Genomic DNA, 14616 nt, shown 5'->3' with positions numbered 1-14616 from the left:
TTTTCTTTTTTAATAAATCTGCAAAAATGTCAACAATTCTGTGTTTTTCTGTCAATATGGGGTGCTCTGTGTACATTAATTAGGAAAAAATGAACTTAAATGATTTTAGCAAATGGCTGCAATATAACAAATATAAGGAAAAAAAATGAACTTAATATACAGTGGGGTCTGAATACTTTCCGTTCCTCTGTAAAAACGCAGTGCATTTGTGTGTGCAGGAACCACAAGGCTGCGTTTTGAAAAAGGTGCATCCTTTTTTTGCGTGAAATGCAGGCACGGCAGCAAATTCAAATGAATGGGCTGCTGTGCCCAGGCAAATGCAGGCCCCAAAAATTCCAGAGATGTGGGTAAGTGTCTCCAGATTTCAGCTGCTGCTTAGTACATCACCTGCATGGCCAGTCCCTTCTCAGCATATTAATCAAGCTCATTCGTTTAGCTGTGCTCAGACCAACTACAGTTGCCTGAGTAATAGATGCATTTTTTAGCCCAAGGCTCTAATCCGTGTAAAGCTGGCTTTACACTATTAAAGTTTTTTTCAAAATATTTAAATTATTAACAGCAAAGAGCAACCCTCTTTTATAGATGCATCATACTGATCCTCTCAGCTGTGATCTTTAACCACTTGCCACCCACCGGCAGTGATATGACGGCCAGGCGGCGCGGCTCTCGTTCTGAGAGGGCATCATATGACGCCCTCGCCTTCCTGGCCCACCAGGGGGCGCGCGAGCTCCGCGAGCGGCAATCGCGCATGCCCGCCGTGTCACTGGGCACCCGATGCGTGTGCCCGGTGGCCGCAATGTCCGCCGGGCACCCGCGATTGCCTGGTAACACAGCAGGACCGTGGATCTGTGTGTGTAAACACACAGATCCATGTCCTGTCAGAGGAGAGATCGGTCTCCTCCCCTTGTGAGTCCCCTCCCCCTTCAGTTAGAAACACTCCCTAGGAACATAATTAACCCCTCGATCACCCCCTAGTGTTAACCCCTTCCCTGGCAGTCACATATACAGCAATCACTGCATTTTTATAGCACGGATCGCTGTATAAATGTGAATGTTCCCAAAAATGTGTCAGAAATGTCCGATATGTCCGCCACAATATCGCAGTCACGATAAAAAACGCAGATCGCTGCCATTACTAGTAAAAAAAAAAAATAATAAAAATGCTATAAATCTATCCCCTATTTTGTAGACGCTATAACTTTTGCGCAAACCAATCAATATACGCTTATTGTGATTTTTTTTACCAAAAATATGTAGAAGAATACATATAGGCCTAAACTGAGGAAAAACTTGTCACTCTTCTTTTGTTTATAGCGCAAAAAAATAAAAACCGCAGAAGTGATCAAATACCACTAAAAGAAAGCTCTATTTGTGGGGAAAAAATACTAAAAATTTCATTTGAGTACAGTGTTGCATGATCGCGCAATTGTCATTCAAAGTGTGACAGCGCTGAAAGCTGAAAAATGGCTTGGGCAGGAAGAGGGTGAAAGTGCACTGTATTGAGATGGTTAAGCACACTGTTGGGTAGTGAATTTTACATTTAGCCTTGCTGGCATGGGTTACTGTGACCTTGAAATCATTGATGCAGTGTGTCTTGTTTGTCACACCACTTGTTCCACTTTGCTGTGTTTTTGACTGCTGTTTACTCCTTTTTTTTATTGTAAAACTAATAAAACTTTTGTAAAACAAAATGTTTTAATTTAGGCACCACTCATAAAGGAACCATAAAGAAAAACAGAGTTCACAAGTGCAATAAAGGAAATGGGAGGTCTAAATGGGATGGGATTGAAGGGGCATGGTTAAATAAATCAAAAGCCTTAAAATATGCTTTGATTGCTGTGCCACGAGCAAGAGTCTCACAGACATGTGTAAACCTCAGCACAATCATTTTCTTGGGTACACTTAAAATAGACAGAGAGCTAGCACTTCGTCTGAGCCTACCTTAGAGATAAACTTCACGAAAATAGTCAAAGACTGCTTAGCAACCAGCAACTGTTTATATAGTGCGCAATATAGTGTATATAGTGCAGGAATCTGTAATGTGCAATATAATGTATATAGTGCAGAAGTGCAATATAGTGTACAGTAAAACCTTCGTTCCAGAAACATGCTTGTAATCCAAAGCATTTGTATATCAAAGCAAATTTCCCCATAAGAAATAATGGAAACGCAAATGATTCGTTCCACAACCATTTATCCATAGGTCCTTCAGTTTATAGTCCATGTAACAAGATGTGCAATGTGATAGATTGTGTAACCATAAAAAGGCCATCCACAAATGGGAGCCTCCACAAGGGGATTAGAAGCAAAATCTAGCAGGAGCTACAGAGTATAAAATAGAAGAGAGACGCCTCTTAGTGTAGCAATATGGTTACATTTAATGAAGGTAAAACATTTAGCAACTCACATGATTGATGATTAGAAGAGGCACATCTATGTATGCAGGCATCTGGGGTAAAGCTGTCCACATAGACCGTCCTCCACACTACTGGCTCTCACTGCTGTCAGTCTGCAATCATGACCGGGAAGACTACCCTGCAGTAGAGTGACTAAACCGCTCATGAAGCGCAGCGTGGAAGGGACAACGTAGATGGCGGTGAGGAGGATGGTCTATGTGGACAACTTTATCTCGGATGCCTGTATACTTATTGTTTATCAATACATTCGGTGCAGCACAGTGGTGTAGTTGTTAGCACTCTCGCCTCGCAGCAGTAGGGTCGCTGGTTTGAATCCCAACCACGACACTACCTGCCTGGAGTTTCCATGTTCTCCCTGTGCCTGCGTGGGTTTCCTCCGGGTACTCTGGTTTCCTCCCACACTCCAAAGACATGCTGGTAGGTTTATTGGCTTCTGTCCAAAAAATTAGACCTGGTATATGGGTGTGAGTTGGGGACCTTGGATTGCAGACCCTGTGGATGTGGTGGAGCGCTGTGTAGATTGATGGCGCTACATGGGTACCTTAAATATATTAAAAAAAGTAATAATAATATAGTTGATGGGACGCAGTGTGTGGGGATGGGGACAATTGTGGGTGCTCACTCAGGTTGAACTGGATGGACTGGTGTCTTTATTCAACCTTACTAACCATGTAACTATGTAACATCACTTTTATATCGTTCAAAACAGTTGCTTGTCTTGCAACAGGAGTCTGTTAAGCTGGCCATACACAGATAGTTTTAAGGTTGAGGGATCATCCTCAGCATTCAGACTTTATAAAGAATGCAACAAGAAATGTAAGGGTGCAATTAGGTCGGCTAAGATAGAACATGAAAGACACATAGCGGAGGAGAGCAAAAAAAATCCCAAGAAATTCTTTAAGTATGTAAACAGTAAAAAAGGGAGGACAGACCATATTGGCCCCATAAAGAATGAGGAAGGACATCTGGTTACAAAGGATGGGGAGATGGCGAAGGTATTGAATTTATTCTTCTCCTCAGTCTTCACGAGTGAATCGGGGGGCTTCAGTAACCAAAACTGCAGTGTTTATCCTCATGACACAACACAGGAAGCACCTCCATGGTTAACAGAGGACAGAATTAAAATTAGACTTGAGAAACTTAACATTAATAAATCACCGGATGGCTTGCATCCGAGGGTACTTAGGGAACTCAGTCAAGTGATTGCCAGACCGTTGTTCCTAATTTTTACAGACAGTCTATTGACTGGACTGGTACCAGCTGATTGGAGAAAAGCCAATGTAGCACCAATATTTAAAAAGGGCCCAAAATACATCGCTGGGAATTACAGACCAGTTAGCCTAACATCAATTGTATGTAAACTCTTGGAGGGGATGATAAGGGACTATATACAAGATTTTAGTAATAAGAACGATATCATTAGCAGTAATCAGCATGGATTCATGAAGAATCGTTCTTGCCAAACCAATCTATTAACCTTCTATGAGGAGGTGAGTTGCCATCTAAATAAAGGAAGGCCCGTAGACGTGGTGTATCTGGATTTTGCAAAAGCATTTGACACAGTTCCCCATAAACGTTTACTGTACAAAATAAAGTCCGTTGGCATGGACCATAGGGTGAGTACATGGATTGAAAACTGGCTACAAGGGCGAGTTCAGAAATCAATGTTAAAACACGCATTAAATTCCCTCACTGTGGAAACATAAGGAACTGCATATCAAACATTCAAGGTTCTGTGTATTCCTCCCATAATAAAGGTCAACCCTTGTTGGCAATCACAGAGGTCAGACATTTCTTGTAGTTGGCCACCAGGTTTGCACACATCTCAGGAGGGATTTTGTCAAACTCCTCTTTGTAGATCCTCTCCAAGTCATTAAGGTTTCGAGACTGACGTTTGGTAACTCGAACCTCCAGCTCCCTCCACATATTTTCTATGGGATTAAGGTCTGGAGACTGGCTAAGCCACTCCAGGACCCTAATGTGCTTCTTCCTGAGCCACTCTTTTTTTGCCTTGGCCGTGTGTTTTGGGTCATTGTCATGCTGGAATTCCCATTCTCAAAGCACTGGCTGAGGGAAGGAGGTTCTCACCCAAGATTTGAAGGTACATGGCCCCGTCTATCGTCCCTTTGATGCGGTGAAGTTGCCCTGTCCCCTTAGGAGAAAAACACCCAAGGCATAATGTTTCCCCCTCCATGTTTGACGGTGGGGATGGTGTTCTTGGGGTCATAGGCAGCATTCCTACTCCTCCAAACACGGCGAGTTGATTTGATGTCAAAGAGCTTGATTTTGGTCTCATCTGACCACAACACTTTCACCCAGTTTTCCTCTGAATCATTCAGATGTTCATTAGCAAACTTCAGATGGGCTTGTACATGTGTTTTCTTGAGCAGGGGTACCTTGTGGGCACTGCAGGATTTCAGGATTTGGATTATACCATACTATAAAATGTTTCCAGAAAGACACCTTGTACAGGGGTAGGATAAAATACTGACTTAGGTCTATGCTGGATGGGAATGGTATGATTGGAGAAAATTTCATGATCAGGACTTCCACTCTCAAATAGGGGATCCCCTAACATGCCCAAAGTGAATAGATATTATTGATCAAATGTCATTTCTGTGGTTATGTCTGCAAAATTGTCATCAGGGGATGGCGCTGTATGAATGGCTCGGTGCTTCAAAACTTTTCAACAGTGAGGTTCCTAATGAAGTCCTTACACAGTGTAGTGTAAAGAGATTGGGATTAGCTGATGAAGCAAAATTTAGGCCTTTACTAAGTAGAGACTCTTCAGAAAGTGTGCAAGATGATAAAATAAATATTTCTATTGTGCTTGTGTGCTCGGTTTTTTGCAAGCCCTTGTTTTTCCCTACTTTCCTTCCTCTTCTACTAGTTTTCTTTTTAGGAGGTTGGAAAGGGGGGCACCCCCTGAAAAACTTCTGGTGCCTCCTGAGACGTGGTATAGTCCTTTATTCGTGAAGGTGTTTTTTTAAGAGCCTGCAATGCAAGTAGATATAGAGTCTTTTGGACCTAGATCTTTTTGTGGTATAAGAGGTTTAACCACTTCAATACAGGGCATTTTCACCCTCTTCCTGCCCAGGCCAATTTTCAGCGCTGTCGCATTTTGAATAACAATTGCGCGGTCATGCAACACTGTACCCAAATGAAATTTTTAAAATTTTTTCCCCACAAATAGAGCATTCTTTTGGTGGTATTTGATCACCTCTGTGTTTTTTTTTATTTTTTGTGCTATAAACAAAAGAAGAGTGACAAGTTTGAAAAAAAAAACAACAAATTTTTAACTTTTTGCTATAATAAATATCCCAATTTAAAAAAAAAGAAATACTTTTTTCCTCAGTTTAGGCCGATATGCATTCTTCTACATATTTTTGGTAAAAAAAAAAAAAAAATCGCAATAAACATATATTGATTGGTTTGAGCAAAAGTTATAGCGTCTACAAAATAGGGGATAGATTTATGGCATTTTTATTATTTTTTTTTACTAGTAATGGCGGCAATCTGCGATTTTTTTATCGTGACTGTGACATTGCGGCGGACACATCTGACACTATTTTGGGACCATTCACATTTATACAGCGATCAGTGCTATAAATATGCACTGATTACTGTATAAATGTCACTGGTAGGGAAGGGGTTAACACTAGGGGGCGATCAAGGGGTTAAATGTGTTACCTAGGGAGTGATTCTAACTGTAGGGGGAGGGGACTCACAAAGGGAGGAGACCGATCAGTGTTCCTCTGTACTGGGAACACACGATTGGTCTCCTCTCCCCTGACAGGACGTGTTTACACACACAGATCCACGTCCTGGCTCTGTTACCGGCAATCGCGGTTGCCCGGCACGCGCCCCCTAGACGGCCGGAAAGCCCAGGATGTCATATGACGCCCGCCCAGGACGGGAGATCCCTCCTGCGGACGTCATAAGATCTTGGGATCTTCTTTGCAGGTCTGGGAATGAACATGAAAATGATGGATATGCTAACTGTCCACAACCTGACAATGGTTATAGCTTACATTTTGTCATATTGCCTATACTGAAGTTATGCTTAGGGTTCAAGCTCATAAGAGGAGGTGGATATTGTTTAGGAGAACTCTTATGTAATGGACCCATCATTTTGAATTTGTAATTGTCACTCCATGTAAAGACCGGATTATGTCAGTAGTTCTCCACATCTCATTTATATTTTCCTAACTTTCCTTTGATATAATCCTCATATTTAGTAGTTCTATTCTTTCAAAGTGCAGCAATCAAATAGGAAACATTGCTAAGATAAGAAATGAGTTTCCTTTCCCAATGTTGAATAATGAGTTTAATCCATTTGTTGGTACAAAACTCAGCTAATTCGTCCCAATCTTTGGTCAGATCATCCTCTAAAAAAACACAATGTTTGAGGATGTGCAAATCTCTAGGAGTGATTTTGAGGTCTAAGTACCTTTTAAGAATGAAAATGTCCAACTATTGTATAAACTTAGCAGGAACATCAAGTTAATTCCAACCTGACCTATTTCATTATTCAACTTTACAATAGATTTAAGAAAATGGAAAAGTTCTTTCTTGAAGCATTGGGGCATTTATCCTACAAGACCCACTCTCTAGAAAACACAAATTTGCCTATTATAGGGCCCACAATATTAAAAGTCAGCTGGCCCTGAGTAAAATTCAGCATGGGCATCCGCAAGGGGGGGGGGGCGAGGTGGTCAAGTGCCCCCCCCCCCCCCCCCCCGGAATCAGGGATCGACAAGGTGTCCACACACGGACAATGGTGTTCCTGAGCAGTCCTTGCAGGGTCCGCTGTGACCGCCACAGACTTTTTTCTGAGTCTGCTGCTCTCTGACATACTGAGTCCCTCCCTCCCTCACCCCCAATTGGATGGCCCGGGCCTGTGTAGAGGGAGATATAGATCCAGCCGTTGTGGCGCCGGCCACTCTAGTGAAGTGGTGGTGGAGCCCTGCCTGCGTGCGGTGTGATCTGTGGGACTGTCTGGGGGGGGGGGGGACTGTGCTGTGCAGCAGCCGCCCAGCGTGGGAGATGGAACCGGAGAACAGGCAGCCTGAGCCAAGGAGGAAGCAAAGAGGACTCATGGAGTGGAAAATATATATATATAATGTATTATTTGCAGGGGGAAAGGCTGGAGAGTGTGGAGTGTGGAGCTGCAGGAAAACCTGGGGATTCTATTCTATATACAGGTGAAAAAAAGAAAAGAGTAAGAAGACTAAGTAAAGGGGGATCTATTCTATGGGGGACCTGCCCTGGCCTGGCCTACACGAAAGGGGTATCTATATGGTATATGGTAATGACTAAGCCCCTTCATGACATTGTCGAAAAGTGGCGGAGCATGGGTGACCCTAAAATGATGCCCCCTCTGAAAAAAGTTTTGGTGACACCCATGCTATTCAGCCCTATCTTAGGGATGGTTCAATGCCACAAACCTACAGTAAATGATTTACATGCAAACTTGTTACACATAGTCAAAGATCATTTGCTGGAAATGGAAACTCTTTTTCCATTTTCACTAATATGTCCTCACTATCGCACTCCAAGTAAGCTTCCAGTGAGATTTTGTCATTTAACCTTTTTGCTGCCAGAGCCGTTTTTGCATTTTTTGCACACTTGTTTAACCACTTCAATACAAAGCATTTTCACCCTCTTCCTGCCCAGGCCAATTTTCAGCTTTCAGCGCTGTCACGCTTTGAATTACAATTGTGCGGTCAAACAACACTGTAACCATGACATTTTGAGCATTTTTTCCCACAAATAGAGCTTTCTTTTGGGAGAATTTGATCACCTCTGCGCGATACATAAAGAAAGACTGACAATTTTGATAAAAAACACAATATTTTTTACTTTTTGCTATAATAAATATCCCAATTAAAAAAAAAAAAAAAAAACATATTTCTTCCCCAGTTTAGGGCGATATGTATTCTTCTTCATATTTTTGGTAAAAAAAAAAAAAATCACAATAAGTATATATTGATTGGTTTGCACAAAAGTTATAGCACCTACAAAATAGGGGATAGATTTATGGCATTTTTATTTATTTATTTATTTTTTACTGCAATATTGTGGTGGACAGATCGGACAGTTTTGACACTATTTTGGGACCATTCACATTTATACAGCGAACAGTGCTATAAAAATGCACTGATTACTGTATAAATGTCACTGGCAGGGAAGGGGTTAACACTAGGGGGCGATCAAGGGGTTAAATGTGTTACCTAGGGAGTGATTTTAACTGTGGGGGGAGAGGACTGACTGGGGGAGGTGACTGATTGGTGTTCCTCTGTACTGGGAACACATGGAACACTGGGAAAACACAATCGGTTTCCTCTCCCCAGACAGGACGTGGATGTGTGTGTGTTTACACACACACATCCACATCCCTGCTCTGTGACCGGCAATCGCGTCTGCCTGGCAGACATCGCGTCTCCAGGCACGTGCATCGGCCGCCAGGCACGCGCATCGGCCGCCAGGCACCCGCGAGGCTTCCCCTAGCTTCCTGGAAGACGAGGACATCATATGACGGCTGCCCAGGATGAGAGAGCCACCTTGCGGCTGTTATTTGACTATGCGGGATGGGAAGAGGTTAAAAAATGTTAAAAAAAATATGTTTAAAAAATCATTTTAGGCCTGAAGATTACACAAATCCCCCAAATATTATATACTTTCTGAAAGCAGACACCCTATAGAATAAAATAGTGGTAGTTCCAATTTTTTATGTCACACAATATTACCGCAAAAAATAAACTAAGTGAATTTTAGAGAAAACAAACACAATAAATTAACCACATCTTTGGTAAAATATAAAAGAGGAGGTTGTACCAAGTAGATAGATACCCAACATGGCAAACCTTAAATTTGTGTGGGCCAGTGAAATGACGACAAACTTCAGTACCCTATATTTTCTAGAGGCAATGCTGCAAAAGCACCCTATAGTTCATCAGTTTAGTGTTACGAATGAGGTCTTGTGCTAGAATTATTTCTGTCACTCGGCCATGCGTGGCGATATGTAACATGTGTATTGCAATCGACGTGAACGTTTACGTTCCTACGTGCGTATATGTGGGGGTGGGGGGGACCTTAAAATGTTTTGGGGGGATTTAATGTGCTTAATTGTAAGTTTATTTTACAATAAAAAAAAAAAAGTCCTCTATGTGATGATTTTTTGGTGACAGGTTCTCTTTTAATGAGACAGTCTTTTAGACCCCGCATGTCTCCTCTGGGCTTCACTGAATGTATTACAATGCAGATCGCATTGCAATACATTCCTTCCTGGCTATGCTGGCTGGGGAAAGTTACAGGGTGACCCGGAAAGGACGTATATGTCATACATGTCGCTTTCTGGGTCACCAACAAAAAGGGAAGGAGAGCGGCTGTTACTGGGGGTGTGTGGAAGCAATTGGGTGGTAGGGCAGCTACCTGAATGCTTCCACCTGACAGGAAGGAGCTTGTCAGTTTTACACACAATCCCAGTGGCTGCAGCCATCGGATTGTATGTGAACCCACCGCTGTCAGGTCCATACTACATAGGGACCTGGCAGCGAACAAATGTATAGTGCACTAAGAGTATACTATAGTATACTCACCTGCCCTCTATCTATCCATAATAATGCATGTGCTTCCACTATGGAGGCTCTCAAATAGTTAGGATTGCAGATAATACCTGGTTGCCGTGAAGTGGGTCTGCAGCTTATGCATGTATTTGCAAATATTTTCAATGCATACTGTCAGACAGGATAATTTGGTTGGTTGCAGGTTGGTTAGTAAGTTGAGCTGGGAATTTTCCTTGGTTTTGTTTGACATGCATCGCCTTTTCATGTGCTCCTTGCTGCAAAGGCCAGTTATGGGGGGGGGGCAGTGGCCATTTGTTTGTACTGTTGGAATACTGGTGAGGGGATGTACTGGACACCTTTGCTGCCATTGTGTTATATGCTGGGTGTCCAGTGCACCCCTGTACCTTTAAGGAGGGATGGGCTCCCTCCAGGCTCACATGCCCTCTATCTATCCATTATAATGCATGTGCTTCCACTGTGGAGGCTCTCAAATAGAGTTAGGACTGCATATAATACTGGGGTGCCGTGAAGTGGCTGCGCAGCTTACACATGAATTTGCAAATGTGTGCGAACTAAACCCCTGTTTTTAACGCAAACTGTTAGACGGGATAATTTGGTTAGTTGCAGGCTGGTCGGTAAGTTGAGCTGGGAATTTTCTTTGGTTTTATCTGATATATTATAATGCGTTTTCCATACAGTTCCCATTAGGACATTTATTTAGGCATTTGTTTATTTATTGTTCACTTATGCACATTCATCTTAATACATAATATTCATAACTGACTTTTAATGTTTCTCAGCTATAGACTCCATGATTTTTTGTATGTCTTTTAATGCATGAAATCATTTCCTCTTTTTTTTTTAATGATAGTGGTACTATGTTTTTATTAATCATGCTTAATTGTTTAATTTTTTTACATATACTTATTTTTTATCATTTTTTAAAATCATTTGTATAAATGTATATAGGTCTGTTGCACAGGGACGTAAAAATGTACTAATGTTCATACTCAAGATCTTATTGACAAAAATATCCTGAGTAAAATGTTTTCTAAAGACCTTGTGTATATTTGCACATTGGAGCAAAAAGGCACATAAGCGTATAGAAGCTTAAAATAAACGTGTTTAGGTGCGTAAACACGTAATATATTGTATGGGACAACTTCATCACCTAATGTTTTTATATGTTGTGTTCTCCCACTATTTCTGTACTATGCAGGATAATTGTTCGCATAGGTAATGTCACCTTAACCACTCGGCGCCCGCACTATAGCCGAAAGACAGCTACATCGCAGCGCTTAATTGCCGGCAGGGCGTCCCTGGACGTCCTCCTGTTTACTTGTTCCCCGCACGCCGGGCGCGCATCGGGGAAAATCTGTGTTGGCCGTGTCCCTTGGACACGGCCAATCACAGATCATGATAAATGGCCAATCACAGCGGCCATTTAGCACTCGATCGGCATGTCCAATGTGAGATGATCTCAAATGTAAACATATGAGATTATCTCTCATTGCCGTCTCTCCCTCCTCACACAGAGACCGCGTGTGAGGATTAAGAGTTTCTGTGCTGCAGCGTGAGTGAACTCTAAATAAAACACAGTGCCCACAGTACCTATCAGTGCCATCTGTCCCCAATGCCATCTGTCCCCAGTGCCACCTGTCCCCAGTGCCACCTATCAGTGCCATCTGTCCCCAGTGCCACCTGTCAGTGCCATCTGTCATCAGCGCCATCTGTCAGTGTCAAGTGCCATCTGTTATCAGTGTCACGTCTCATCAGTGCCATGTATTAGTGCCATCTGTCATCAGTGTCACATCAGTGTCACGTGCCATCAGTGCCACGTATTAGTGCCATCTGTCATCAGTGCCACATCAGTGTCACGTGTCATTGTCCTGGTGCTCCAGGGCCTTCAAAAGTGTAATAGGTAGTTAACAAGTTAGATGTGTAATTTATGCTCCTAGAACATGTGATGGTGCTCCCTGCATGTTGGGCCTCTCTATGTGGCCAGGCTGTGAAAAAGTCCCACACATGTGGTATCGCCAAACTTAGAAGGAGTAGGAGAATGTATTTTGGGGTGTCATATGTGGTATACACATGCCATGTGAGAGAAATAACCTATTACAATGACAATTTTGTGAAAAAAAAATCTTCATTTTGCAAAGAATTGTGGGAAAAATGACAACATCAAAAACCTCACCATGCATCTTACTAAATACCTTGGAATGTCTACTTTCAAAAAAAGGGGTCATTTGGGGGGTATTTGTACTTTCCTGGCTTGTTCGGGTCGCAAGAAATGAGATAGGCTGTCAGTACATCAGGTGTGATTAATTTTTTATGATTTGCACCACAGCTTGTAGACTCTCTAACTTTCACACACCAAATAATATCCACTAATTTAGGTTCTTTTTACCAAAGATACGTAGCAGTATAAATTGTGGCCAAAATTTATGAAGAAAAATTAATAATAAATAATATTATTTAAAATAAATACAATTTTCTGTCTTTTTTCATTTATAGCGCAAAAAATAAAAAAACCAGAGGTGAACAAATACCGCCAAAAGAAAGCTCTATTTGTATGAAACAAAGGACAAAAAAATAAATTTTAGTACAGTATTACATGACTGGATAATTGTCATTCAAAGTGAGAGCACTGACAGCTGAAAATTGGTCTGGCAGGAGGGGGGTTTAAGTGCCCAGTAGGCAAGTGGTTAGCTACTTAAAACCTTGGGATTAGTGTTTACATGTTTACTGTTATTTTTGTTTACTTTTGAATTTCTTTAGTCTCACGACTACAGCGCTCTTACATATAGTATGTTTCATTAAATTACATATAATTACATTAGATTAACGATACGTCTCCTGTAAAACCACGCCTATTTAAAATGAATGAAGTTGAAGTTGTAGTAGACTGGCAGCTCTATTCTTCCTAAGACTTTTGTGAATGGTCCCTAGGGAAACATAAACACAGAATAAATCATGGAAGTGCTACTCCACCTAAAAGTCCAGAATAAGTCTTTATGTAATTGCCAACTGAAACTAGCGCATATCAATGGTTGCCAAGGTCCCCCTTATTCAGGGCTGAATAGGATCACAAGAACTAGAGCAAGATATAAAGCCTCCAAGGTGTTTATTATTAATTAGTCGTCCTGATGTCACTTTCAAGTCCAGTGGCACTTCTATACTAGCAATAGGAAAAGAAAATGCTGCTCCAGGTGAGTAATGGAACCAGGTAGGCTGGGGAATGGACTCCTCCCAGGGGTGCTAGCCTCGGCTCACTGGCCATGCAATTTGGATAAAAAGAATGGATGGCTGCACACCGAGGTAGTGATGAATCTCTTTATTGTAAACTCTGTAACATGCAGGGCCGTCTTAATAGCATCATGGGCCCCTGGGCAAAGTAATGCTCTGAGGCCCCTACAATGGACACAGTGCAGGTATACAGACATCAAGTAGGTAGGAGGCAGACAAGCGGAGCTTCCCCTTTTGAGTGGAGCTCCACATTAACTACATGAACAATTATTCTGTACAGCAAAGAAACAGTGGGAAAATACTACATACATAAAGTAACAAAGCTGTCCTGTGCATATAATATATCTGCTAGATTGATGCCTCCCCAGCACTATGGCCCCTCTACACCCTAGATACCCCCCCCCAGCACTCTGACCCCTCTACATCCCAGATATCCCCCAGCACTCTGACCCCTCTACACCACAGATATCACCCCAGATATCCCCCCTAGCACTCGGACCCCTCTACACCACAGATATCCCCCCCAGCACTCTAACCCCTCTACACCCCAGATATCCCCCCAGCATTCTGACCCCTCTACACCCCAGATATCCCCCCAGCACTCTGATCCCTCTACACCCCAGATATCCCCCCAGCACTCTGATCCCTCTATACCCCAGATATCCCCCCAGCACTCTGATCCCTCTATACCCCAGATATCCCCTAGCACTCGGGCCCTTCTACACCCCAGATATCGCCCCAGCACTCTGATCCCTCTACACCCCAGATATCCAACCAGCATTCTGATCCCCATACACCCCAGATATCCCCCCAGCACTCTGATCCCTCTACACCCCAGATATCCCCCCAGCACTCTGATCCCTCTATCCCCCAGATATCCCCCCAGCACTCTGATCCCTCTATACCCCAGATATCCCCTAGCACTCGGGCCCTTCTACACCCCAGATATCGCCCCAGCACTCTGATCCCTCTACACCCCAGATATCCAACCAGCATTCTGATCCCCATACACCCCAGATATCCCCCCAGCACTCTGACCCCTCTACACCCCAGATATCCCCCCAGCACTCTGACCTCTCTACACCCTAGATATTCCCCCCAGCACTGTTACCATATACCATAACATATCCCTTGTATTGTGACCCCACTACATCCCTGATACCCCCTACACTGTGGCTCTCTACATCCCTGATACCTCTAGCACTATAGCCACCCAAGCTACCCCAAGCATTGCTACCCCTATACACCCCAGATCTCCCCTCAGCATTGTTTTTCCCCATACAACCTTGATATCCCCCAGCACCATTATTCCATCCATTTAGTACCCCCTTTTCCAATGGACATACAGTGCATGTAAACTTTTGGCTATGTGCCCACCTCCAGGA

The 14616-nt window shown here is 42.8% G+C and overlaps 1 protein-coding gene across 3 annotated transcripts in view; it reads right to left on the bottom strand.

Annotated features, from left to right (window-relative positions):
- Window positions 1–14616, bottom strand: part of LOC141112391 (transmembrane protein 272-like) — a 170219-nt gene that overhangs the window by 73195 nt on the left and 82408 nt on the right. The window contains exon 3 of one of the 3 annotated variants that reach the window (XM_073605192.1): window positions 12821–12930. The exons of the other annotated variants lie outside the window; for them this stretch is intronic. The gene's annotated coding sequence lies outside the window, so the exon portion shown is untranslated. The remainder of the gene's footprint in view (window positions 1–12820; window positions 12931–14616) is intronic. 3 annotated transcript variants of the gene reach the window in all.

Source organism: Aquarana catesbeiana, linkage group LG11, assembly GCF_042186555.1.
Source record: "Aquarana catesbeiana isolate 2022-GZ linkage group LG11, ASM4218655v1, whole genome shotgun sequence".
Classification (NCBI taxonomy): Eukaryota; Metazoa; Chordata; class Amphibia; order Anura; family Ranidae; genus Aquarana; species Aquarana catesbeiana.
This window is presented reverse-complemented; position numbering and strand designations above follow the sequence as displayed.